The sequence below is a fragment of the Symsagittifera roscoffensis genome, chromosome 6 (genome assembly GCF_963678635.1).
Source record: "Symsagittifera roscoffensis chromosome 6, txSymRosc1.1, whole genome shotgun sequence".
NCBI lineage: Eukaryota > Metazoa > Xenacoelomorpha > Acoela > Convolutidae > Symsagittifera > Symsagittifera roscoffensis.
Genome location: NC_087067.1, coordinates 32,489,404 through 32,514,888, shown reverse-complemented (window position 1 = coordinate 32,514,888; position 25,485 = coordinate 32,489,404). Strand labels below are relative to the sequence as shown.

General features: G+C 39.0%; 18 non-coding genes across 18 annotated transcripts; all 18 read right to left on the bottom strand.

Moving 5' to 3' along the window:
- Positions 1–30: 30 nt before the first annotated feature.
- Positions 31–222, bottom strand: LOC134849550 (U2 spliceosomal RNA). Its single transcript, XR_010163566.1, has one exon. It is a non-coding gene; the product is annotated as a U2 spliceosomal RNA (small nuclear RNA).
- A 1,249-nt stretch (positions 223–1,471) lies between these two features.
- On the bottom strand, positions 1,472–1,662 carry LOC134849291 (U2 spliceosomal RNA). The gene has a single exon (XR_010163317.1). It is a non-coding gene; the product is annotated as a U2 spliceosomal RNA (small nuclear RNA).
- Positions 1,663–2,910: 1,248 nt separating this feature from the next.
- LOC134849290 (U2 spliceosomal RNA) lies at positions 2,911–3,101 on the bottom strand. The gene has a single exon (XR_010163316.1). It is a non-coding gene; the product is annotated as a U2 spliceosomal RNA (small nuclear RNA).
- Positions 3,102–4,350: 1,249 nt separating this feature from the next.
- On the bottom strand, positions 4,351–4,541 carry LOC134849378 (U2 spliceosomal RNA). Its single transcript, XR_010163399.1, has one exon. It is a non-coding gene; the product is annotated as a U2 spliceosomal RNA (small nuclear RNA).
- A 1,249-nt stretch (positions 4,542–5,790) lies between these two features.
- LOC134849376 (U2 spliceosomal RNA) lies at positions 5,791–5,981 on the bottom strand. The gene has a single exon (XR_010163398.1). It is a non-coding gene; the product is annotated as a U2 spliceosomal RNA (small nuclear RNA).
- A 1,248-nt stretch (positions 5,982–7,229) lies between these two features.
- On the bottom strand, positions 7,230–7,421 carry LOC134849549 (U2 spliceosomal RNA). Its single transcript, XR_010163565.1, has one exon. It is a non-coding gene; the product is annotated as a U2 spliceosomal RNA (small nuclear RNA).
- A 1,249-nt stretch (positions 7,422–8,670) lies between these two features.
- LOC134849289 (U2 spliceosomal RNA) lies at positions 8,671–8,861 on the bottom strand. Its single transcript, XR_010163315.1, has one exon. It is a non-coding gene; the product is annotated as a U2 spliceosomal RNA (small nuclear RNA).
- Positions 8,862–10,109: 1,248 nt separating this feature from the next.
- Positions 10,110–10,300, bottom strand: LOC134849711 (U2 spliceosomal RNA). Its single transcript, XR_010163722.1, has one exon. It is a non-coding gene; the product is annotated as a U2 spliceosomal RNA (small nuclear RNA).
- A 1,249-nt stretch (positions 10,301–11,549) lies between these two features.
- LOC134849288 (U2 spliceosomal RNA) lies at positions 11,550–11,740 on the bottom strand. The gene has a single exon (XR_010163314.1). It is a non-coding gene; the product is annotated as a U2 spliceosomal RNA (small nuclear RNA).
- Positions 11,741–12,988: 1,248 nt separating this feature from the next.
- Positions 12,989–13,180, bottom strand: LOC134849548 (U2 spliceosomal RNA). Its single transcript, XR_010163564.1, has one exon. It is a non-coding gene; the product is annotated as a U2 spliceosomal RNA (small nuclear RNA).
- Positions 13,181–14,429: 1,249 nt separating this feature from the next.
- On the bottom strand, positions 14,430–14,620 carry LOC134849287 (U2 spliceosomal RNA). The gene has a single exon (XR_010163313.1). It is a non-coding gene; the product is annotated as a U2 spliceosomal RNA (small nuclear RNA).
- A 1,248-nt stretch (positions 14,621–15,868) lies between these two features.
- On the bottom strand, positions 15,869–16,060 carry LOC134849547 (U2 spliceosomal RNA). The gene has a single exon (XR_010163563.1). It is a non-coding gene; the product is annotated as a U2 spliceosomal RNA (small nuclear RNA).
- Positions 16,061–17,309: 1,249 nt separating this feature from the next.
- On the bottom strand, positions 17,310–17,500 carry LOC134849285 (U2 spliceosomal RNA). The gene has a single exon (XR_010163311.1). It is a non-coding gene; the product is annotated as a U2 spliceosomal RNA (small nuclear RNA).
- Positions 17,501–18,749: 1,249 nt separating this feature from the next.
- LOC134849418 (U2 spliceosomal RNA) lies at positions 18,750–18,940 on the bottom strand. The gene has a single exon (XR_010163437.1). It is a non-coding gene; the product is annotated as a U2 spliceosomal RNA (small nuclear RNA).
- Positions 18,941–20,189: 1,249 nt separating this feature from the next.
- LOC134849284 (U2 spliceosomal RNA) lies at positions 20,190–20,380 on the bottom strand. The gene has a single exon (XR_010163310.1). It is a non-coding gene; the product is annotated as a U2 spliceosomal RNA (small nuclear RNA).
- A 1,248-nt stretch (positions 20,381–21,628) lies between these two features.
- On the bottom strand, positions 21,629–21,820 carry LOC134849546 (U2 spliceosomal RNA). Its single transcript, XR_010163562.1, has one exon. It is a non-coding gene; the product is annotated as a U2 spliceosomal RNA (small nuclear RNA).
- Positions 21,821–23,066: 1,246 nt separating this feature from the next.
- Positions 23,067–23,257, bottom strand: LOC134849537 (U2 spliceosomal RNA). The gene has a single exon (XR_010163554.1). It is a non-coding gene; the product is annotated as a U2 spliceosomal RNA (small nuclear RNA).
- A 1,248-nt stretch (positions 23,258–24,505) lies between these two features.
- On the bottom strand, positions 24,506–24,696 carry LOC134849670 (U2 spliceosomal RNA). Its single transcript, XR_010163683.1, has one exon. It is a non-coding gene; the product is annotated as a U2 spliceosomal RNA (small nuclear RNA).
- Between the last annotated feature and the right edge of the window lie 789 nt (positions 24,697–25,485).

The following is a 25,485-nucleotide window of genomic DNA, read 5'->3' as shown; positions in this document are numbered from 1 at the left end:
TCTATTAAGGTAATTTGCAGGTTCAGAATTTTCAGGTGGACTGCTCCCGATGGTAGTGTAAGACCGGGGACAATCCGTGAGTCAACTGAAGCAAGCTTCGGTGTTAACTCGGGAAGTAAAAATCAGTTTAATATTGGTGCCAGGCTATGCCCAGCATGCCAGATATTAAGCTGACAAGAACAGATACTACACATGATCTTAGCCAAAAGGCCGAGAAGCAATAGCTAAACCTTTTCCTAATTTTGGTACATGCCTTGAACACAACAATGAAAAAACAGCTCGCATCATAAAAATTTATATTTATCCGACTGGGTTGAGAGCTATGTTGCTCCCGGACCAACTTATGAAAGGTCAAGGGGGAAAGTTGAAAAGAGGTAGCCATAATGACACTTCGCCCTAACAAAACTCCCCTGCTGGCTAGTAAATCTATCGTAAGAGTACAGTAGACTACGTTATAACCATCTGCGTTTGTGCCGTTACATACGACATGGGCTTAACGATGTAGACAAAGACAGAATCTGCGGTTCTGCCTTAGGCATTTGAGTAATTCCGCTTCCATTTATATCCTGACTAGCATATAACTATGTACATTACTTTTAAAACACTCGCCCTCGCGCGAGAGTAGAAATCTGCTCTTATACCATGTACAATTTTGCACGCTCACGTTATAATTTATGCAATTCAAACAAAATTTGAAAAATTGACAATTTTCAGAATTTTTTTGGCCCAATGAGTTTTATGGCCAAATCGGCTGGTCAAAACCTACGGAGCGTGTACAGGGTGTCTTAGATGACCATCTATGGCATGATAGCCGCTCACTCAACGTTAGTGGCATATGGTCGAATACCAGCCAGGATACTGATAGATGCTTTTAGCCTAATTGTTGTGATAAACTTATTAAATAGGTAAGTTTTCAAATCTATTTGATAAGTTTCTTTGAATGCACTCTGCGACAGCAGAGAGCACCCCATTTTATGAAAAATGCAAGAAAAAAATTGCACTAACTTAAAAGTTAGCTTTTAGGTCGATTTTCTTCCAAAATGGCCGAATTTCAGCTCCCCCCAAAATTTCAACTGATGATTACTCCACGAACACTGAAGCTAAAGAAGTCGTTTTGAGCTCGTTGGAATTGTTCTGAGTCCAAAATTGTGATACGATATTGAAAAAATAAAATTTAGACAGAAAATAACAAAAATTTTGAAATTTTCGTTTTTTGCACCACGCTCGATTAGGCTTAACTTTTTGGCATCACCGAGCTTTCAAGAACTCATAACTTTGAACTGGTTCGACGAAATTGATTCATTTTCTCAGTCCCCCAAGATTTGACGATGGTCTTACGATAGAAATAGCAAAATTTGGAAGTCTTAATTTTTTTGGGCAAGTTATGGCCGTTCGCGCAATTCACCAGTCTCAATTAGACTCTTCATACTGACATCTTCACTCTATTAAGGTAATATGCAGGTTCAGAATTTTCAGGTGGACTGCTCCCGATGGTAGTGTAAGACCGGGACAATCCGTGAGTCAACTGAAGCAAGCTTCGGTGTTAACTCGGGAAGTAAAAATCAGTTTAATATTGGTGCCAGGCTATGCCCAGCATGCCAGATATTAAGCTGACAAGAACAGATACTACACATGATCTTAGCCAAAAGGCCGAGAAGCGATAGCTAAACCTTTTCCTAATTTTGGTACATGCCTTGAACACAACAATGAAAAAACAGCTCGCATCATAAAAATTTATATTTATCCGACTGGGTTGAGAGCTATGTTGCTCCCGGACCAACTTATGAAAGGTCAAGGGGGAAAGTTGAAAAGAGGTAGCCATAATGACACTTCGCCCTAACAAAACTCCCCTGCTGGCTAGTAAATCTATCGTAAGAGTACAGTAGACTACGTTATAACCATCTGCGTTTGTGCCGTTACATACGACATGGGCTTAACGATGTAGACAAAGACAGAATCTGCGGTTCTGCCTTAGGCATTTGAGTAATTCCGCTTCCATTTATATCCTGACTAGCATATAACTATGTACATTACTTTTAAAACACTCGCCCTCGCGCGAGAGTAGAAATATGCTCTTATACCATGTAAAATTTTGCACGCTCACGTTATAATTTATGCAATTCAAACAAAATTTGAAAAATTGACAATTTTCAGAATTTTTTTGGCCCAATGAGTTTTATGGCCAAATCGGCTGGTCAAAACCTACGGAGCGTGTACAGGGTGTCTTAGATGACCATCGATGGCATGATAGCTGCTCACTCAACGTTAGTGGCATATTGTCGAATACCAGCCAGGATACTGATAGATGCTTTTAGCCTAATTGTTGTGATAAACTTATTAAATAGGTAAGTTTTCAAATCTATTTGAGAAGTTTCTTTGAATGCACTCTGCGACAGCAGAGAGCACCCCATTTTATGAAAAATGCAAGAAAAAAATTGCACTAATTTAAAAGTTAGCTTTTAGGTCGATTTTCTTCCAAAATGGCCGAATTTCAGCTCCCCCCAAAATTTCAACTGATGATTACTCCACGAACACTGAAGCTAAAGAAGTCGTTTTGAGCTCGTTGGAATTGTTCTGAGTCCAAAATTGTGATACGATATTGAAAAAATAAAATTTAGACAGAAAATAACAAAAATTTTGAAATTTTCGTTTTTTGCACCACGCTCGATTAGGCTTAACTTTTGGCATCACCGAGCTTTCAAGAACTCATAACTTTGAACTGGTTCGACGAAATTGATTCATTTTCTCAGTCCCCCAAGATTTGACGATGGTCTTACGATAGAAATAGCAAAATTTGGAAGTCTTAAGTTTTTTGGGCAAGTTATGGCCGTTCGCGCAATTCACCAGTCTCAATTAGACTCTTCATACTGACATCTTCACTCTATTAAGGTAATATGCAGGTTCAGAATTTTCAGGTGGACTGCTCCCGATGGTAGTGTAAGACCGGGACAATCCGTGAGTCAACTGAAGCAAGCTTCGGTGTTAACTCGGGAAGTAAAAATCAGTTTAATATTGGTGCCAGGCTATGCCCAGCATGCCAGATATTAAGCTGACAAGAACAGATACTACACATGATCTTAGCCAAAAGGCCGAGAAGCGATAGCTAAACCTTTTCCTAATTTTGGTACATGCCTTGAACACAACAATGAAAAAACAGCTCGCATCATAAAAATTTATATTTATCCGACTGGGTTGAGAGCTATGTTGCTCCCGGACCAACTTATGAAAGGTCAAGGGGGAAAGTTGAAAAGAGGTAGCCATAATGACACTTCGCCCTAACAAAACTCCCCTGCTGGCTAGTAAATCTATCGTAAGAGTACAGTAGACTACGTTATAACCATCTGCGTTTGTGCCGTTACATACGACATGGGCTTAACGATGTAGACAAAGACAGAATCTGCGGTTCTGCCTTAGGCATTTGAGTAATTCCGCTTCCATTTATATCCTGACTAGCATATAACTATGTACATTACTTTTAAAACACTCGCCCTCGCGCGAGAGTAGAAATATGCTCTTATACCATGTAAAATTTTGCACGCTCACGTTATAATTTATGCAATTCAAACAAAATTTGAAAAATTGACAATTTTCAGAATTTTTTTGGCCCAATGAGTTTTATGGCCAAATCGGCTGGTCAAAACCTACGGAGCGTGTACAGGGTGTCTTAGATGACCATCTATGGCATGATAGCCGCTCACTCAACGTTAGTGGCATATGGTCGAATACCAGCCAGGATACTGATAGATGCTTTTAGCCTAATTGTTGTGATAAACTTATTAAATAGGTAAGTTTTCAAATCTATTTGATAAGTTTCTTTGAATGCACTCTGCGACAGCAGAGAGCACCCCATTTTATGAAAAATGCAAGAAAAAAATTGCACTAACTTAAAAGTTAGCTTTTAGGTCGATTTTCTTCCAAAATGGCCGAATTTCAGCTCCCCCCAAAATTTCAACTGATGATTACTCCACGAACACTGAAGCTAAAGAAGTCGTTTTGAGCTCGTTGGAATTGTTCTGAGTCCAAAATTGTGATACGATATTGAAAAAATAAAATTTAGACAGAAAATAACAAAAATTTTGAAATTTTCGTTTTTTGCACCACGCTCGATTAGGCTTAACTTTTTGGCATCACCGAGCTTTCAAGAACTCATAACTTTGAACTGGTTCGACGAAATTGATTCATTTTCTCAGTCCCCCAAGATTTGACGATGGTCTTACGATAGAAATAGCAAAATTTGGAAGTCTTAATTTTTTTGGGCAAGTTATGGCCGTTCGCGCAATTCACCAGTCTCAATTAGACTCTTCATACTGACATCTTCACTCTATTAAGGTAATTTGCAGGTTCAGAATTTTCAGGTGGACTGCTCCCGATGGTAGTGAAAGACCGGGACAATCCGTGAGTCAACTGAAGCAAGCTTCGGTGTTAACTCGGGAAGTAAAAATCAGTTTAATATTGGTGCCAGGCTATGCCCAGCATGCCAGATATTAAGCTGACAAGAACAGATACTACACATGATCTTAGCCAAAAGGCCGAGAAGCGATAGCTAAACCTTTTCCTAATTTTGGTACATGCCTTGAACACAACAATGAAAAAACAGCTCGCATCATAAAAATTTATATTTATCCGACTGGGTTGAGAGCTATGTTGCTCCCGGACCAACTTATGAAAGGTCAAGGGGGAAAGTTGAAAAGAGGTAGCCATAATGACACTTCGCCCTAACAAAACTCCCCTGCTGGCTAGTAAATCTATCGTAAGAGTACAGTAGACTACGTTATAACCATCTGCGTTTGTGCCGTTACATACGACATGGGCTTAACGATGTAGACAAAGACAGAATCTGCGGTTCTGCCTTAGGCATTTGAGTAATTCCGCTTCCATTTATATCCTGACTAGCATATAACTATGTACATTACTTTTAAAACACTCGCCCTCGCGCGAGAGTAGAAATATGCTCTTATACCATGTAAAATTTTGCACGCTCACGTTATAATTTATGCAATTCAAACAAAATTTGAAAAATTGACAATTTTCAGAATTTTTTTGGCCCAATGAGTTTTATGGCCAAATCGGCTGGTCAAAACCTACGGAGCGTGTACAGGGTGTCTTAGATGACCATCGATGGCATGATAGCTGCTCACTCAACGTTAGTGGCATATTGTCGAATACCAGCCAGGATACTGATAGATGCTTTTAGCCTAATTGTTGTGATAAACTTATTAAATAGGTAAGTTTTCAAATCTATTTGAGAAGTTTCTTTGAATGCACTCTGCGACAGCAGAGAGCACCCCATTTTATGAAAAATGCAAGAAAAAAATTGCACTAACTTAAAAGTTAGCTTTTAGGTCGATTTTCTTCCAAAATGGCCGAATTTCAGCTCCCCCCAAAATTTCAACTGATGATTACTCCACGAACACTGAAGCTAAAGAAGTCGTTTTGAGCTCGTTGGAATTGTTCTGAGTCCAAAATTGTGATACGATATTGAAAAAATAAAATTTAGACAGAAAATAACAAAAATTTTGAAATTTTCGTTTTTTGCACCACGCTCGATTAGGCTTAACTTTTTGGCATCACCGAGCTTTCAAGAACTCATAACTTTGAACTGGTTCGACGAAATTGATTCATTTTCTCAGTCCCCCAAGATTTGACGATGGTCTTACGATAGAAATAGCAAAATTTGGAAGTCTTAATTTTTTTGGGCAAGTTATGGCCGTTCGCGCAATTCACCAGTCTCAATTAGACTCTTCATACTGACATCTTCACTCTATTAAGGTAATTTGCAGGTTCAGAATTTTCAGGTGGACTGCTCCCGATGGTAGTGAAAGACCGGGACAATCCGTGAGTCAACTGAAGCAAGCTTCGGTGTTAACTCGGGAAGTAAAAATCAGTTTAATATTGGTGCCAGGCTATGCCCAGCATGCCAGATATTAAGCTGACAAGAACAGATACTACACATGATCTTAGCCAAAAGGCCGAGAAGCGATAGCTAAACCTTTTCCTAATTTTGGTACATGCCTTGAACACAACAATGAAAAAACAGCTCGCATCATAAAAATTTATATTTATCCGACTGGGTTGAGAGCTATGTTGCTCCCGGACCAACTTATGAAAGGTCAAGGGGGAAAGTTGAAAAGAGGTAGCCATAATGACACTTCGCCCTAACAAAACTCCCCTGCTGGCTAGTAAATCTATCGTAAGAGTACAGTAGACTACGTTATAACCATCTGCGTTTGTGCCGTTACATACGACATGGGCTTAACGATGTAGACAAAGACAGAATCTGCGGTTCTGCCTTAGGCATTTGAGTAATTCCGCTTCCATTTATATCCTGACTAGCATATAACTATGTACATTACTTTTAAAACACTCGCCCTCGCGCGAGAGTAGAAATATGCTCTTATACCATGTAAAATTTTGCACGCTCACGTTATAATTTATGCAATTCAAACAAAATTTGAAAAATTGACAATTTTCAGAATTTTTTTGGCCCAATGAGTTTTATGGCCAAATCGGCTGGTCAAAACCTACGGAGCGTGTACAGGGTGTCTTAGATGACCATCGATGGCATGATAGCTGCTCACTCAACGTTAGTGGCATATTGTCGAATACCAGCCAGGATACTGATAGATGCTTTTAGCCTAATTGTTGTGATAAACTTATTAAATAGGTAAGTTTTCAAATCTATTTGAGAAGTTTCTTTGAATGCACTCTGCGACAGCAGAGAGCACCCCATTTTATGAAAAATGCAAGAAAAAAATTGCACTAATTTAAAAGTTAGCTTTTAGGTCGATTTTCTTCCAAAATGGCCGAATTTCAGCTCCCCCCAAAATTTCAACTGATGATTACTCCACGAACACTGAAGCTAAAGAAGTCGTTTTGAGCTTGTTGGAATTGTTCTGAGTCCAAAATTGTGATACGATATTGAAAAAATAAAATTTAGACAGAAAATAACAAAAATTTTGAAATTTTCGTTTTTTGCACCACGCTCGATTAGGCTTAACTTTTGGCATCACCGAGCTTTCAAGAACTCATAACTTTGAACTGGTTCGACGAAATTGATTCATTTTCTCAGTCCCCCAAGATTTGACGATGGTCTTACGATAGAAATAGCAAAATTTGGAAGTCTTAAGTTTTTTGGGCAAGTTATGGCCGTTCGCGCAATTCACCAGTCTCAATTAGACTCTTCATACTGACATCTTCACTCTATTAAGGTAATTTGCAGGTTCAGAATTTTCAGGTGGACTGCTCCCGATGGTAGTGTAAGACCGGGGACAATCCGTGAGTCAACTGAAGCAAGCTTCGGTGTTAACTCGGGAAGTAAAAATCAGTTTAATATTGGTGCCAGGCTATGCCCAGCATGCCAGATATTAAGCTGACAAGAACAGATACTACACATGATCTTAGCCAAAAGGCCGAGAAGCAATAGCTAAACCTTTTCCTAATTTTGGTACATGCCTTGAACACAACAATGAAAAAACAGCTCGCATCATAAAAATTTATATTTATCCGACTGGGTTGAGAGCTATGTTGCTCCCGGACCAACTTATGAAAGGTCAAGGGGGAAAGTTGAAAAGAGGTAGCCATAATGACACTTCGCCCTAACAAAACTCCCCTGCTGGCTAGTAAATCTATCGTAAGAGTACAGTAGACTACGTTATAACCATCTGCGTTTGTGCCGTTACATACGACATGGGCTTAACGATGTAGACAAAGACAGAATCTGCGGTTCTGCCTTAGGCATTTGAGTAATTCCGCTTCCATTTATATCCTGACTAGCATATAACTATGTACATTACTTTTAAAACACTCGCCCTCGCGCGAGAGTAGAAATCTGCTCTTATACCATGTACAATTTTGCACGCTCACGTTATAATTTATGCAATTCAAACAAAATTTGAAAAATTGACAATTTTCAGAATTTTTTTGGCCCAATGAGTTTTATGGCCAAATCGGCTGGTCAAAACCTACGGAGCGTGTACAGGGTGTCTTAGATGACCATCTATGGCATGATAGCCGCTCACTCAACGTTAGTGGCATATGGTCGAATACCAGCCAGGATACTGATAGATGCTTTTAGCCTAATTGTTGTGATAAACTTATTAAATAGGTAAGTTTTCAAATCTATTTGATAAGTTTCTTTGAATGCACTCTGCGACAGCAGAGAGCACCCCATTTTATGAAAAATGCAAGAAAAAAATTGCACTAACTTAAAAGTTAGCTTTTAGGTCGATTTTCTTCCAAAATGGCCGAATTTCAGCTCCCCCCAAAATTTCAACTGATGATTACTCCACGAACACTGAAGCTAAAGAAGTCGTTTTGAGCTCGTTGGAATTGTTCTGAGTCCAAAATTGTGATACGATATTGAAAAAATAAAATTTAGACAGAAAATAACAAAAATTTTGAAATTTTCGTTTTTTGCACCACGCTCGATTAGGCTTAACTTTTTGGCATCACCGAGCTTTCAAGAACTCATAACTTTGAACTGGTTCGACGAAATTGATTCATTTTCTCAGTCCCCCAAGATTTGACGATGGTCTTACGATAGAAATAGCAAAATTTGGAAGTCTTAATTTTTTTGGGCAAGTTATGGCCGTTCGCGCAATTCACCAGTCTCAATTAGACTCTTCATACTGACATCTTCACTCTATTAAGGTAATATGCAGGTTCAGAATTTTCAGGTGGACTGCTCCCGATGGTAGTGTAAGACCGGGACAATCCGTGAGTCAACTGAAGCAAGCTTCGGTGTTAACTCGGGAAGTAAAAATCAGTTTAATATTGGTGCCAGGCTATGCCCAGCATGCCAGATATTAAGCTGACAAGAACAGATACTACACATGATCTTAGCCAAAAGGCCGAGAAGCGATAGCTAAACCTTTTCCTAATTTTGGTACATGCCTTGAACACAACAATGAAAAAACAGCTCGCATCATAAAAATTTATATTTATCCGACTGGGTTGAGAGCTATGTTGCTCCCGGACCAACTTATGAAAGGTCAAGGGGGAAAGTTGAAAAGAGGTAGCCATAATGACACTTCGCCCTAACAAAACTCCCCTGCTGGCTAGTAAATCTATCGTAAGAGTACAGTAGACTACGTTATAACCATCTGCGTTTGTGCCGTTACATACGACATGGGCTTAACGATGTAGACAAAGACAGAATCTGCGGTTCTGCCTTAGGCATTTGAGTAATTCCGCTTCCATTTATATCCTGACTAGCATATAACTATGTACATTACTTTTAAAACACTCGCCCTCGCGCGAGAGTAGAAATATGCTCTTATACCATGTAAAATTTTGCACGCTCACGTTATAATTTATGCAATTCAAACAAAATTTGAAAAATTGACAATTTTCAGAATTTTTTTGGCCCAATGAGTTTTATGGCCAAATCGGCTGGTCAAAACCTACGGAGCGTGTACAGGGTGTCTTAGATGACCATCGATGGCATGATAGCTGCTCACTCAACGTTAGTGGCATATGGTCGAATACCAGCCAGGATACTGATAGATGCTTTTAGCCTAATTGTTGTGATAAACTTATTAAATAGGTAAGTTTTCAAATCTATTTGATAAGTTTCTTTGAATGCACTCTGCGACAGCAGAGAGCACCCCATTTTATGAAAAATGCAAGAAAAAAATTGCACTAATTTAAAAGTTAGCTTTTAGGTCGATTTTCTTCCAAAATGGCCGAATTTCAGCTCCCCCCAAAATTTCAACTGATGATTACTCCACGAACACTGAAGCTAAAGAAGTCGTTTTGAGCTCGTTGGAATTGTTCTGAGTCCAAAATTGTGATACGATATTGAAAAAATAAAATTTAGACAGAAAATAACAAAAATTTTGAAATTTTCGTTTTTTGCACCACGCTCGATTAGGCTTAACTTTTGGCATCACCGAGCTTTCAAGAACTCATAACTTTGAACTGGTTCGACGAAATTGATTCATTTTCTCAGTCCCCCAAGATTTGACGATGGTCTTACGATAGAAATAGCAAAATTTGGAAGTCTTAAGTTTTTTGGGCAAGTTATGGCCGTTCGCGCAATTCACCAGTCTCAATTAGACTCTTCATACTGACATCTTCACTCTATTAAGGTAATTTGCAGGTTCAGAATTTTCAGGTGGACTGCTCCCGATGGTAGTGTAAGACCGGGGACAATCCGTGAGTCAACTGAAGCAAGCTTCGGTGTTAACTCGGGAAGTAAAAATCAGTTTAATATTGGTGCCAGGCTATGCCCAGCATGCCAGATATTAAGCTGACAAGAACAGATACTACACATGATCTTAGCCAAAAGGCGAGAAGCAATAGCTAAACCTTTTCCTAATTTTGGTACATGCCTTGAACACAACAATGAAAAAACAGCTCGCATCATAAAAATTTATATTTATCCGACTGGGTTGAGAGCTATGTTGCTCCCGGACCAACTTATGAAAGGTCAAGGGGGAAAGTTGAAAAGAGGTAGCCATAATGACACTTCGCCCTAACACAACTCCCCTGCTGGCTAGTAAATCTATCGTAAGAGTACAGTAGACTACGTTATAACCATCTGCGTTTGTGCCGTTACATACGACATGGGCTTAACGATGTAGACAAAGACAGAATCTGCGGTTCTGCCTTAGGCATTTGAGTAATTCCGCTTCCATTTATATCCTGACTAGCATATAACTATGTACATTACTTTTAAAACACTCGCCCTCGCGCGAGAGTAGAAATATGCTCTTATACCATGTAAAATTTTGCACGCTCACGTTATAATTTATGCAATTCAAACAAAATTTGAAAAATTGACAATTTTCAGAATTTTTTTGGCCCAATGAGTTTTATGGCCAAATCGGCTGGTCAAAAACTACGGAGCGTGTACAGGGTGTCTTAGATGACCATCTATGGCATGATAGCCGCTCACTCAACGTTAGTGGCATATGGTCGAATACCAGCCAGGATACTGATAGATGCTTTTAGCCTAATTGTTGTGATAAACTTATTAAATAGGTAAGTTTTCAAATCTATTTGATAAGTTTCTTTGAATGCACTCTGCGACAGCAGAGAGCACCCCATTTTATGAAAAATGCAAGAAAAAAATTGCACTAACTTAAAAGTTAGCTTTTAGGTCGATTTTCTTCCAAAATGGCCGAATTTCAGCTCCCCCCAAAATTTCAACTGATGATTACTCCACGAACACTGAAGCTAAAGAAGTCGTTTTGAGCTCGTTGGAATTGTTCTGAGTCCAAAATTGTGATACGATATTGAAAAAATAAAATTTAGACAGAAAATAACAAAAATTTTGAAATTTTCGTTTTTTGCACCACGCTCGATTAGGCTTAACTTTTTGGCATCACCGAGCTTTCAAGAACTCATAACTTTGAACTGGTTCGACGAAATTGATTCATTTTCTCAGTCCCCCAAGATTTGACAATGGTCTTACGATAGAAATAGCAAAATTTGGAAGTCTTAATTTTTTTGGGCAAGTTATGGCCGTTCGCGCAATTCACCAGTCTCAATTAGACTCTTCATACTGACATCTTCACTCTATTAAGGTAATTTGCAGGTTCAGAATTTTCAGGTGGACTGCTCCCGATGGTAGTGTAAGACCGGGACAATCCGTGAGTCAACTGAAGCAAGCTTCGGTGTTAACTCGGGAAGTAAAAATCAGTTTAATATTGGTGCCAGGCTATGCCCAGCATGCCAGATATTAAGCTGACAAGAACAGATACTACACATGATCTTAGCCAAAAGGCCGAGAAGCGATAGCTAAACCTTTTCCTAATTTTGGTACATGCCTTGAACACAACAATGAAAAAACAGCTCGCATCATAAAAATTTATATTTATCCGACTGGGTTGAGAGCTATGTTGCTCCCGGACCAACTTATGAAAGGTCAAGGGGGAAAGTTGAAAAGAGGTAGCCATAATGACACTTCGCCCTAACAAAACTCCCCTGCTGGCTAGTAAATCTATCGTAAGAGTACAGTAGACTACGTTATAACCATCTGCGTTTGTGCCGTTACATACGACATGGGCTTAACGATGTAGACAAAGACAGAATCTGCGGTTCTGCCTTAGGCATTTGAGTAATTCCGCTTCCATTTATATCCTGACTAGCATATAACTATGTACATTACTTTTAAAACACTCGCCCTCGCGCGAGAGTAGAAATATGCTCTTATACCATGTAAAATTTTGCACGCTCACGTTATAATTTATGCAATTCAAACAAAATTTGAAAAATTGACAATTTTCAGAATTTTTTTGGCCCAATGAGTTTTATGGCCAAATCGGCTGGTCAAAACCTACGGAGCGTGTACAGGGTGTCTTAGATGACCATCGATGGCATGATAGCTGCTCACTCAACGTTAGTGGCATATTGTCGAATACCAGCCAGGATACTGATAGATGCTTTTAGCCTAATTGTTGTGATAAACTTATTAAATAGGTAAGTTTTCAAATCTATTTGAGAAGTTTCTTTGAATGCACTCTGCGACAGCAGAGAGCACCCCATTTTATGAAAAATGCAAGAAAAAAATTGCACTAATTTAAAAGTTAGCTTTTAGGTCGATTTTCTTCCAAAATGGCCGAATTTCAGCTCCCCCCAAAATTTCAACTGATGATTACTCCACGAACACTGAAGCTAAAGAAGTCGTTTTGAGCTCGTTGGAATTGTTCTGAGTCCAAAATTGTGATACGATATTGAAAAAATAAAATTTAGACAGAAAATAACAAAAATTTTGAAATTTTCGTTTTTTGCACCACGCTCGATTAGGCTTAACTTTTGGCATCACCGAGCTTTCAAGAACTCATAACTTTGAACTGGTTCGACGAAATTGATTCATTTTCTCAGTCCCCCAAGATTTGACGATGGTCTTACGATAGAAATAGCAAAATTTGGAAGTCTTAAGTTTTTTGGGCAAGTTATGGCCGTTCGCGCAATTCACCAGTCTCAATTAGACTCTTCATACTGACATCTTCACTCTATTAAGGTAATTTGCAGGTTCAGAATTTTCAGGTGGACTGCTCCCGATGGTAGTGTAAGACCGGGGACAATCCGTGAGTCAACTGAAGCAAGCTTCGGTGTTAACTCGGGAAGTAAAAATCAGTTTAATATTGGTGCCAGGCTATGCCCAGCATGCCAGATATTAAGCTGACAAGAACAGATACTACACATGATCTTAGCCAAAAGGCCGAGAAGCAATAGCTAAACCTTTTCCTAATTTTGGTACATGCCTTGAACACAACAATGAAAAAACAGCTCGCATCATAAAAATTTATATTTATCCGACTGGGTTGAGAGCTATGTTGCTCCCGGACCAACTTATGAAAGGTCAAGGGGGAAAGTTGAAAAGAGGTAGCCATAATGACACTTCGCCCTAACAAAACTCCCCTGCTGGCTAGTAAATCTATCGTAAGAGTACAGTAGACTACGTTATAACCATCTGCGTTTGTGCCGTTACATACGACATGGGCTTAACGATGTAGACAAAGACAGAATCTGCGGTTCTGCCTTAGGCATTTGAGTAATTCCGCTTCCATTTATATCCTGACTAGCATATAACTATGTACATTACTTTTAAAACACTCGCCCTCGCGCGAGAGTAGAAATATGCTCTTATACCATGTAAAATTTTGCACGCTCACGTTATAATTTATGCAATTCAAACAAAATTTGAAAAATTGACAATTTTCAGAATTTTTTTGGCCCAATGAGTTTTATGGCCAAATCGGCTGGTCAAAACCTACGGAGCGTGTACAGGGTGTCTTAGATGACCATCTATGGCATGATAGCCGCTCACTCAACGTTAGTGGCATATGGTCGAATACCAGCCAGGATACTGATAGATGCTTTTAGCCTAATTGTTGTGATAAACTTATTAAATAGGTAAGTTTTCAAATCTATTTGATAAGTTTCTTTGAATGCACTCTGCGACAGCAGAGAGCACCCCATTTTATGAAAAATGCAAGAAAAAAATTGCACTAACTTAAAAGTTAGCTTTTAGGTCGATTTTCTTCCAAAATGGCCGAATTTCAGCTCCCCCCAAAATTTCAACTGATGATTACTCCACGAACACTGAAGCTAAAGAAGTCGTTTTGAGCTCGTTGGAATTGTTCTGAGTCCAAAATTGTGATACGATATTGAAAAAATAAAATTTAGACAGAAAATAACAAAAATTTTGAAATTTTCGTTTTTTGCACCACGCTCGATTAGGCTTAACTTTTTGGCATCACCGAGCTTTCAAGAACTCATAACTTTGAACTGGTTCGACGAAATTGATTCATTTTCTCAGTCCCCCAAGATTTGACGATGGTCTTACGATAGAAATAGCAAAATTTGGAAGTCTTAATTTTTTTGGGCAAGTTATGGCCGTTCGCGCAATTCACCAGTCTCAATTAGACTCTTCATACTGACATCTTCACTCTATTAAGGTAATTTGCAGGTTCAGAATTTTCAGGTGGACTGCTCCCGATGGTAGTGTAAGACCGGGACAATCCGTGAGTCAACTGAAGCAAGCTTCGGTGTTAACTCGGGAAGTAAAAATCAGTTTAATATTGGTGCCAGGCTATGCCCAGCATGCCAGATATTAAGCTGACAAGAACAGATACTACACATGATCTTAGCCAAAAGGCCGAGAAGCGATAGCTAAACCTTTTCCTAATTTTGGTACATGCCTTGAACACAACAATGAAAAAACAGCTCGCATCATAAAAATTTATATTTATCCGACTGGGTTGAGAGCTATGTTGCTCCCGGACCAACTTATGAAAGGTCAAGGGGGAAAGTTGAAAAGAGGTAGCCATAATGACACTTCGCCCTAACAAAACTCCCCTGCTGGCTAGTAAATCTATCGTAAGAGTACAGTAGACTACGTTATAACCATCTGCGTTTGTGCCGTTACATACGACATGGGCTTAACGATGTAGACAAAGACAGAATCTGCGGTTCTGCCTTAGGCATTTGAGTAATTCCGCTTCCATTTATATCCTGACTAGCATATAACTATGTACATTACTTTTAAAACACTCGCCCTCGCGCGAGAGTAGAAATATGCTCTTATACCATGTAAAATTTTGCACGCTCACGTTATAATTTATGCAATTCAAACAAAATTTGAAAAATTGACAATTTTCAGAATTTTTTTGGCCCAATGAGTTTTATGGCCAAATCGGCTGGTCAAAACCTACGGAGCGTGTACAGGGTGTCTTAGATGACCATCGATGGCATGATAGCTGCTCACTCAACGTTAGTGGCATATTGTCGAATACCAGCCAGGATACTGATAGATGCTTTTAGCCTAATTGTTGTGATAAACTTATTAAATAGGTAAGTTTTCAAATCTATTTGAGAAGTTTCTTTGAATGCACTCTGCGACAGCAGAGAGCACCCCATTTTATGAAAAATGCAAGAAAAAAATTGCACTAATTTAAAAGTTAGCTTTTAGGTCGATTTTCTTCCAAAATGGCCGAATTTCAGCTCCCCCCAAAATTTCAACTGATGATTACTCCACGAACACTGAAGCTAAAGAAGTCGTTTTGAGCTCGTTGGAATTGTTCTGAGTCCAAAATTGTGATACGATATTGAAAAAATAAAATTTAGACAGAAAATAACAAAAATTTTGAAATTTTCGTTTTTTGCACCACGCTCGATTAGGCTTAACTTTTGGCATCACCGAGCTTTCAAGAACTCATAACTTTGAACTGGTTCGACGAAATTGATTCATTTTCTCAGTCCCCCAAGATTTGACGATGGTCTTACGATAGAAATAGCAAAATTTGGAAGTCTTAAGTTTTTTGGGCAAGTTATGGCCGTTCGCGCAATTCACCAGTCTCAATTAGACTCTTCATACTGACATCTTCACTCTATTAAGGTAATTTGCAGGTTCAGAATTTTCAGGTGGACTGCTCCCGATGGTAGTGTAAGACCGGGGACAATCCGTGAGTCAACTGAAGCAAGCTTCGGTGTTAACTCGGGAAGTAAAAATCAGTTTAATATTGGTGCCAGGCTATGCCCAGCATGCCAGATATTAAGCTGACAAGAACAGATACTACACATGATCTTAGCCAAAAGGCCGAGAAGCAATAGCTAAACCTTTTCCTAATTTTGGTACATGCCTTGAACACAACAATGAAAAAACAGCTCGCATCATAAAAATTTATATTTATCCGACTGGGTTGAGAGCTATGTTGCTCCCGGACCAACTTATGAAAGGTCAAGGGGGAAAGTTGAAAAGAGGTAGCCATAATGACACTTCGCCCTAACAAAACTCCCCTGCTGGCTAGTAAATCTATCGTAAGAGTACAGTAGACTACGTTATAACCATCTGCGTTTGTGCCGTTACATACGACATGGGCTTAACGATGTAGACAAAGACAGAATCTGCGGTTCTGCCTTAGGCATTTGAGTAATTCCGCTTCCATTTATATCCTGACTAGCATATAACTATGTACATTACTTTTAAAACACTCGCCCTCGCGCGAGAGTAGAAATCTGCTCTTATACCATGTAAAATTTTGCACGCTCACGTTATAATTTATGCAATTCAAACAAAATTTGAAAAATTGACAATTTTCAGAATTTTTTTGGCCCAATGAGTTTTATGGCCAAATCGGCTGGTCAAAACCTACGGAGCGTGTACAGGGTGTCTTAGATGACCATCTATGGCATGATAGCCGCTCACTCAACGTTAGTGGCATATGTTCGAATACCAGCCAGGATACTGATAGATGCTTTTAGCCTAATTGTTGTGACAAACTTATTAAATAGGTAAGTTTTCAAATCTATTTGATAAGTTTCTTTGAATGCACTCTGCGACAGCAGAGAGCACCCCATTTTATGAAAAATGCAAGAAAAAAATTGCACTAACTTAAAAGTTAGCTTTTAGGTCGATTTTCTTCCAAAATGGCCGAATTTCAGCTCCCCCCAAAATTTCAACTGATGATTACTCCACGAACACTGAAGCTAAAGAAGTCGTTTTGAGCTCGTTGGAATTGTTCTGAGTCCAAAATTGTGATACGATATTGAAAAAATAAAATTTAGACAGAAAATAACAAAAATTTTGAAATTTTCGTTTTTTGCACCACGCTCGATTAGGCTTAACTTTTTGGCATCACCGAGCTTTCAAGAACTCATAACTTTGAACTGGTTCGACGAAATTGATTCATTTTCTCAGTCCCCCAAGATTTGACGATGGTCTTACGATAGAAATAGCAAAATTTGGAAGTCTTAATTTTTTTGGGCAAGTTATGGCCGTTCGCGCAATTCACCAGTCTCAATTAGACTCTTCATACTGACATCTTCACTCTATTAAGGTAATATGCAGGTTCAGAATTTTCAGGTGGACTGCTCCCGATGGTAGTGTAAGACCGGGACAATCCGTGAGTCAACTGAAGCAAGCTTCGGTGTTAACTCGGGAAGTAAAAATCAGTTTAATATTGGTGCCAGGCTATGCCCAGCATGCCAGATATTAAGCTGACAAGAACAGATACTACACATGATCTTAGCCAAAAGGCCGAGAAGCGATAGCTAAACCTTTTCCTAATTTTGGTACATGCCTTGAACACAACAATGAAAAAACAGCTCGCATCATAAAAATTTATATTTATCCGACTGGGTTGAGAGCTATGTTGCTCCCGGACCAACTTATGAAAGGTCAAGGGGGAAAGTTGAAAAGAGGTAGCCATAATGACACTTCGCCCTAACAAAACTCCCCTGCTGGCTAGTAAATCTATCGTAAGAGTACAGTAGACTACGTTATAACCATCTGCGTTTGTGCCGTTACATACGACATGGGCTTAACGATGTAGACAAAGACAGAATCTGCGGTTCTGCCTTAGGCATTTGAGTAATTCCGCTTCCATTTATATCCTGACTAGCATATAACTATGTACATTACTTTTAAAACACTCGCCCTCGCGCGAGAGTAGAAATATGCTCTTATACCATGTAAAATTTTGCACGCTCATGTTATAATTTATGCAATTCAAACAAAATTTGAAAAATTGACAATTTTCAGAATTTTTTTGGCCCAATGAGTTTTATGGCCAAATCGGCTGGTCAAAACCTACGGAGCGTGTACAGGGTGTCTTAGATGACCATCTATGGCATGATAGCCGCTCACTCAACGTTAGTGGCATATGGTCGAATACCAGCCAGGATACTGATAGATGCTTTTAGCCTAATTGTTGTGATAAACTTATTAAATAGGTAAGTTTTCAAATCTATTTGATAAGTTTCTTTGAATGCACTCTGCGACAGCAGAGAGCACCCCATTTTATGAAAAATGCAAGAAAAAAATTGCACTAACTTAAAAGTTAGCTTTTAGGTCGATTTTCTTCCAAAATGGCCGAATTTCAGCTCCCCCCAAAATTTCAAATGATGATTACTCCACGAACACTGAAGCTAAAGAAGTCGTTTTGAGCTCGTTGGAATTGTTCTGAGTCCAAAATTGTGATACGATATTGAAAAAATAAAATTTAGACAGAAAATAACAAAAATTTTGAAATTTTCGTTTTTTGCACCACGCTCGATTAGGCTTAACTTTTTGGCATCACCGAGCTTTCAAGAACTCATAACTTTGAACTGGTTCGACGAAATTGATTCATTTTCTCAGTCCCCCAAGATTTGACGATGGTCTTACGATAGAAATAGCAAAATTTGGAAGTCTTAATTTTTTTGGGCAAGTTATGGCCGTTCGCGCAATTCACCAGTCTCAATTAGACTCTTCATACTGACATCTTCACTCTATTAAGGTAATATGCAGGTTCAGAATTTTCAGGTGGACTGCTCCCGATGGTAGTGTAAGACCGGGACAATCCGTGAGTCAACTGAAGCAAGCTTCGGTGTTAACTCGGGAAGTAGAAATCAGTTTAATATTGGTGCCAGGCAATGCCCAGCATGCCAGATATTAAGCTGACAAGAACAGATACTACACATGATCTTAGCCAAAAGGCCGAGAAGCGATAGCTAAACCTTTTCCTAATTTTGGTACATGCCTTGAACACAACAATGAAAAAACAGCTCGCATCATAAAAATTTATATTTATCCGACTGGGTTGAGAGCTATGTTGCTCCCGGACCAACTTATGAAAGGTCAAGGGGGAAAGTTGAAAAGAGGTAGCCATAATGACACTTCGCCCTAACAAAACTCCCCTGCTGGCTAGTAAATCTATCGTAAGAGTACAGTAGACTACGTTATAACCATCTGCGTTTGTGCCGTTACATACGACATGGGCTTAACGATGTAGACAAAGACAGAATCTGCGGTTCTGCCTTAGGCATTTGAGTAATTCCGCTTCCATTTATATCCTGACTAGCATATAACTATGTACATTACTTTTAAAACACTCGCCCTCGCGCGAGAGTAGAAATATGCTCTTATACCATGTAAAATTTTGCACGCTCATGTTATAATTTATGCAATTCAAACAAAATTTGAAAAATTGACAATTTTCAGAATTTTTTTGGCCCAATGAGTTTTATGGCCAAATCGGCTGGTCAAAACCTACGGAGCGTGTACAGGGTGTCTTAGATGACCATCTATGGCATGATAGCCGCTCACTCAACGTTAGTGGCATATGGTCGAATACCAGCCAGGATACTGATAGATGCTTTTAGCCTAATTGTTGTGATAAACTTATTAAATAGGTAAGTTTTCAAATCTATTTGATAAGTTTCTTTGAATGCACTCTGCGACAGCAGAGAGCACCCCATTTTATGAAAAATGCAAGAAAAAAATTGCACTAACTTAAAAGTTAGCTTTTAGGTCGATTTTCTTCCAAAATGGCCGAATTTCAGCTCCCCCCAAAATTTCAACTGATGATTACTCCACGAACACTGAAGCTAAAGAAGTCGTTTTGAGCTCGTTGGAATTGTTCTGAGTCCAAAATTGTGATACGATATTGAAAAAATAAAATTTAGACAGAAAATAACAAAAATTTTGAAATTTTCGTTTTTTGCACCACGCTCGATTAGGCTTAACTTTTTGGCATCACCGAGCTTTCAAGAACTCATAACTTTGAACTGGTTCGACGAAATTGATTCATTTTCTCAGTCCCCCAAGATTTGACGATGGTCTTACGATAGAAATAGCAAAATTTGGAAGTCTTAATTTTTTTGGGCAAGTTATGGCCGTTCGCGCAATTCACCAGTCTCAATTAGACTCTTCATACTGACATCTTCACTCTATTAAGGTAATTTGCAGGTTCAGAATTTTCAGGTGGACTGCTCCCGATGGTAGTGTAAGACCGGGACAATCCGTGAGTCAACTGAAGCAAGCTTCGGTGTTAACTCGGGAAGTAAAAATCAGTTTAATATTGGTGCCAGGCTATGCCCAGCATGCCAGATATTAAGCTGACAAGAACAGATACTACACATGATCTTAGCCAAAAGGCCGAGAAGCGATAGCTAAACCTTTTCCTAATTTTGGTACATGCCTTGAACACAACAATGAAAAAACAGCTCGCATCATAAAAATTTATATTTATCCGACTGGGTTGAGAGCTATGTTGCTCCCGGACCAACTTATGAAAGGTCAAGGGGGAAAGTTGAAAAGAGGTAGCCATAATGACACTTCGCCCTAACAAAACTCCCCTGCTGGCTAGTAAATCTATCGTAAGAGTACAGTAGACTACGTTATAACCATCTGCGTTTGTGCCGTTACATACGACATGGGCTTAACGATGTAGACAAAGACAGAATCTGCGGTTCTGCCTTAGGCATTTGAGTAATTCCGCTTCCATTTATATCCTGACTAGCATATAACTATGTACATTACTTTTAAAACACTCGCCCTCGCGCGAGAGTAGAAATATGCTCTTATACCATGTAAAATTTTGCACGCTCACGTTATAATTTATGCAATTCAAACAAAATTTGAAAAATTGACAATTTTCAGAATTTTTTTGGCCCAATGAGTTTTATGGCCAAATCGGCTGGTCAAAACCTACGGAGCGTGTACAGGGTGTCTTAGATGACCATCGATGGCATGATAGCTGCTCACTCAACGTTAGTGGCATATTGTCGAATACCAGCCAGGATACTGATAGATGCTTTTAGCCTAATTGTTGTGATAAACTTATTAAATAGGTAAGTTTTCAAATCTATTTGAGAAGTTTCTTTGAATGCACTCTGCGACAGCAGAGAGCACCCCATTTTATGAAAAATGCAAGAAAAAAATTGCACTAATTTAAAAGTTAGCTTTTAGGTCGATTTTCTTCCAAAATGGCCGAATTTCAGCTCCCCCCAAAATTTCAACTGATGATTACTCCACGAACACTGAAGCTAAAGAAGTCGTTTTGAGCTCGTTGGAATTGTTCTGAGTCCAAAATTGTGATACGATATTGAAAAAATAAAATTTAGACAGAAAATAACAAAAATTTTGAAATTTTCGTTTTTTGCACCACGCTCGATTAGGCTTAACTTTTGGCATCACCGAGCTTTCAAGAACTCATAACTTTGAACTGGTTCGACGAAATTGATTCATTTTCTCAGTCCCCCAAGATTTGACGATGGTCTTACGATAGAAATAGCAAAATTTGGAAGTCTTAAGTTTTTTGGGCAAGTTATGGCCGTTCGCGCAATTCACCAGTCTCAATTAGACTCTTCATTGTGACATCTTCACTCTATTAAGGTAATTTGCAGGTTCAGAATTTTCAGGTGGACTGCTCCCGATGGTAGTGTAAGACCGGGGACAATCCGTGAGTCAACTGAAGCAAGCTTCGGTGTTAACTCGGGAAGTAAAAATCAGTTTAATATTGGTGCCAGGCTATGCCCAGCATGCCAGATATTAAGCTGACAAGAACAGATACTACACATGATCTTAGCCAAAAGGCCGAGAAGCAATAGCTAAACCTTTTCCTAATTTTGGTACATGCCTTGAACACAACAATGAAAAAACAGCTCGCATCATAAAAATTTATATTTATCCGACTGGGTTGAGAGCTATGTTGCTCCCGGACCAACTTATGAAAGGTCAAGGGGGAAAGTTGAAAAGAGGTAGCCATAATGACACTTCGCCCTAACAAAACTCCCCTGCTGGCTAGTAAATCTATCGTAAGAGTACAGTAGACTACGTTATAACCATCTGCGTTTGTGCCGTTACATACGACATGGGCTTAACGATGTAGACAAAGACAGAATCTGCGGTTCTGCCTTAGGCATTTGAGTAATTCCGCTTCCATTTATATCCTGACTAGCATATAACTATGTACATTACTTTTAAAACACTCGCCCTCGCGCGAGAGTAGAAATATGCTCTTATACCATGTAAAATTTTGCACGCTCACGTTATAATTTATGCAATTCAAACAAAATTTGAAAAATTGACAATTTTCAGAATTTTTTTGGCCCAATGAGTTTTATGGCCAAATCGGCTGGTCAAAACCTACGGAGCGTGTACAGGGTGTCTTAGATGACCATCGATGGCATGATAGCTGCTCACTCAACGTTAGTGGCATATGGTCGAATACCAGCCAGGATACTGATAGATGCTTTTAGCCTAATTGTTGTGATAAACTTATTAAATAGGTAAGTTTTCAAATCTATTTGATAAGTTTCTTTGAATGCACTCTGCGACAGCAGAGAGCACCCCATTTTATGAAAAATGCAAGAAAAAAATTGCACTAACTTAAAAGTTAGCTTAGGTCGATTTTCTTCCAAAATGGCCGAATTTCAGCTCCCCCCAAAATTTCAACTGATGATTACTCCACGAACACTGAAGCTAAAGAAGTCGTTTTGAGCTCGTTGGAATTGTTCTGAGTCCAAAATTGTGATAGATATTGAAAAAATAAAATTTAGACAGAAAATAACAAAAATTTTGAAATTTTCGTTTTTTGCACCACGCTCGATTAGGCTTAACTTTTTGGCATCACCGAGCTTTCAAGAACTCATAACTTTGAACTGGTTCGACGAAATTGATTCATTTTCTCAGTCCCCCAAGATTTGACAATGGTCTTACGATAGAAATAGCAAAATTTGGAAGTCTTAAGTTTTTTGGGCAAGTTATGGCCGTTCGCGCAATTCACCAGTCTCAATTAGACTCTTCATACTGACATCTTCACTCTATTAAGGTAATTTGAAGTTTCAGAATTTTCAGGTGGACTGCTCCCGATGGTAGTGTAAGACCGGGACAATCCGTGAGTCAACTGAAGCAGGCTTCGGTGTTTACTCGGGAAGTAAAAATCAGTTTAATATTGGTGCCAGGCTATGCCCAGCATGCCAGATATTAAGCTGACAAGAACAGATACTACACATGATCTTAGCCAAAAGGCCGAGAAGCGATAGCTAAACCTTTTCCTAATTTTGGTACATGCCTTGAACACAACAATGAAAAAACAGCTCGCATCATAAAAATTTATATTTATCCGACTGGGTTGAGAGCTATGTTGCTCCCGGACCAACTTATGAAAGGTCAAGGGGGAAAGTTGAAAAGAGGTAGCCATAATGACACTTCGCCCTAACAAAACTCCCCTGCTGGCTAGTAAATCTATCGTAAGAGTACAGTAGACTACGTTATAACCATCTGCGTTTGTGCCGTTACATACGACATGGGCTTAACGATGTAGACAAAGACAGAATCTGCGGTTCTGCCTTAGGCATTTGAGTAATTCCGCTTCCATTTATATCCTGACTAGCATATAACTATGTACATTACTTTTAAAACACTCGCCCTCGCGCGAGAGTAGAAATATGCTCTTATACCATGTAAAATTTTGAACGCTCACGTTATAATTTATGCAATTCAAACAAAATTTGAAAAATTGACAATTTTCAGAATTTTTTTGGCCCAATGAGTTTTATGGCCAAATCGGCTGGTCAAAACCTACGGAGCGTGTACAGGGTGTCTTAGATGACCATCTATGGCATGATAGCCGCTCACTCAACGTTAGTGGCATATGGTCGAATACCAGCCAGGATACTAATAGATGCGTTTAGCCTAATTGTTGTGATAAACTTATTAAATAGGTAAGTTTTCAAATCTATTTGATAAGTTTCTTTGAATGCACTCTGCGAGAGCAGAGAGCACCCCATTTTATGAAAAATGCAAGAAAAAAATTGCACTAACTTAAAAGTTAGCTTTTAGGTCGATTTTCTTCCAAAATGGCCGAATTTCAGCTCCCCCCAAAATTTCAACTGATGATTACTCCACGAACACTGAAGCTAAAGAAGTCGTTTTGAGCTCGTTGGAATTGTTCTGAGTCCAAAATTGTGATAGATATTGAAAAAATAAAATTTAGACAGAAAATAACAAAAATTTTGAAATTTTCGTTTTTTGCACCACGCTCGATTAGGCTTAACTTTTTGGCATCACCGAGCTTTCAAGAACTCATAACTTTGAACTGGTTCGACGAAATTGATTCATTTTCTCAGTCCCCCAAGATTTGACAATGGTCTTACGATAGAAATAGCAAAATTTGGAAGTCTTAAGTTTTTTGGGCAAGTTATGGCCGTTCGCGCAATTCACCAGTCTCAATTAGACTCTTCATACTGACATCTTCACTCTATTAAGGTAATTTGCAGTTTCAGAATTTTCAGGTGGACTGCTCCCGATGGTAGTGTAAGACTGGGACAATCCGTGAGTCAACTGAAGCAGGCCTCGGTGTTTACTCGGGAAGTAAAAATCAGTTTAATATTGGTGCCAGGCTATGCCCAGCATGCCAGATATTAAGCTGACAAGAACAGATACTACACATGATCTTAGCCAAAAGGCCGAGAAGCGATAGCTAAACCTTTTCCTAATTTTGGTACATGCCTTGAACACAACAATGAAAAAACAGCTCGCATCATAAAAATTTATATTTATCCGACTGGGTTGAGAGCTATGTTGCTCCCGGACCAACTTATGAAAGGTCAAGGGGGAAAGTTGAAAAGAGGTAGCCATAATGACACTTCGCCCTAACAAAACTCCCCTGCTGGCTAGTAAATCTATCGTAAGAGTACAGTAGACTACGTTATAACCATCTGCGTTTGTGCCGTTACATACGACATGGGCTTAACGATGTAGACAAAGACAGAATCTGCGGTTCTGCCTTAGGCATTTGAGTAATTCCGCTTCCATTTATATCCTGACTAGCATATAACTATGTACATTACTTTTAAAACACTCGCCCTCGCGCGAGAGTAGAAATATGCTCTTATACCATGTAAAATTTTGCACGCTCACGTTATAATTTATGCAATTCAAACAAAATTTGAAAAATTGACAATTTTCAGAATTTTTTTGGCCCAATGAGTTTTATGGCCAAATCGGCTGGTCAAAACCTACGGAGCGTGTACAGGGTGTCTTAGATGACCATCTATGGCATGATAGCCGCTCACTCAACGTTAGTGGCATATGGTCGAATACCAGCCAGGATACTAATAGATGCGTTTAGCCTAATTGTTGTGATAAACTTATTAAATAGGTAAGTTTTCAAATCTATTTGATAAGTTTCTTTGAATGCACTCTGCGACAGCAGAGAGCACCCCATTTTATGAAAAATGCAAGAAAAAAATTGCACTAACTTAAAA